This window comes from Priapulus caudatus, unplaced genomic scaffold (genome assembly GCF_000485595.1).
Source record: "Priapulus caudatus unplaced genomic scaffold, Priapulus_caudatus-5.0.1 Scaffold572, whole genome shotgun sequence".
Lineage (NCBI taxonomy): Eukaryota > Metazoa > Priapulida > Priapulimorpha > Priapulimorphida > Priapulidae > Priapulus > Priapulus caudatus.
In genome coordinates this window covers 170,184-171,726 of record NW_014577633.1, presented here as the reverse complement: position 1 = coordinate 171,726, position 1,543 = coordinate 170,184, and positions in this window count along the sequence as shown.

Below are 1,543 nucleotides of genomic sequence, written 5' to 3'. Positions count from 1 at the left end.
GAGGCCACACTCTAAATTTGCACACACAGCTCTTCAATGAGCCACGGCAGGGATCGCGTCAGGCAGCGCCAGCGGCAACTGTACGCGGGCTAGAGATAACGGTTGCTATGCAATTAATGCAAAACACATGTGCGAAAAGCTACAATCGGCTGGAGCGTCAGTTTACTCATAACAATTCATACACATCATTCCTCCGCGGGTGAAGTAGTTCAGATATTTTACCAGCGCAGCGCGTTTATTTAAAAAAAAACTGCGGGATTAAACCATAAAAACAAGGCATTCTAACTATAATTTAAATAAAAAATAGTTTTAATTTTTAAACCCAGCATGGGTGCAACGTAACTTAATTTCTAGGCGAATTTTCTGCACTCGACTAGGCTACGGCCGAAAAGCCCTACCGTGGCTCATTGAAGAGCTGTGTGTGCAAATTTAGAGTGTGGCCTCGCCAGATTACGGTAACTAAGGTGAAAACCATGTCGTGGAAAAGTACGATTTATGTCAAAACGAAGGAAGCTACGCGGTTTGTAATACTACCGGAAGATAGAGTAAGGACCAGTGAACAAAAGAAGCTCATGTTTGTATACATTTGTATTTTTATTCACATCGAACTCGTACGACAAAAATGTAGTGAAATCAGTACCAAATCGCTGTCTTACTCCTTTGTCATTATACGCTCCTGATATAACATAACTAGACAGAGGGCACTCACGGAGAGTACATACCTCCGCGAGCATGTAACATGTATGTGCTCGCTGGTGGCGGCTGCTGACTGAATCGCCTGCTGCTAACTCTCCGCTCACTGGTGGCTGCTGCTGACACGCCACTCGCTGACTCGACGCGCTATCGATCGCGCGGTGCCCCCCGCTGCTGACTTGCCTCTCACTGGTGACTGCTGCTACCTCGCCACTCGCTGACTCGACGCGCTATCGATCGCGCGGTGGCTATACACACACACACACACACACACACACACACACACACACACACACACACACACACACACACACCTCAACACACCCACACACACACACACACACGTACAAACATACACGTACACACACACACACACACACACACACACACGCACACATACACACACGAACACACACACACACACACACACACACACACAAACACACACACACACACACGGGCCGCCCGAACCGAATCGCATTACCTCCCTTGCAACATCCGGTTTCGTTCAATACACTCACCTCCGTCGAAGGATTTGCACCGTCACACCACCAGTCACGAGCGGTCTACTGCTAATTCTAGCATCATCTAAATTAGCTCAGCAATTAACATCCTAGTATGAAGAAATCCTTCTTGTACTCCACTCGAAGTTACCGAACCGGTTAAACCTTCATGTCGCCGCCACAAAGACCGCTTTATGCCAGCCGTGCAATCAAATCGCTGCTTATGCCCGAAAATTATTCAAACAACTATAGCGTATTGCCATTTGCCCGCTTCCTAAGAGCACGCTCATGATAATATCCTTGCACCTCATTTTACATGCACTACTGATGTTGCAAATAAACTAATC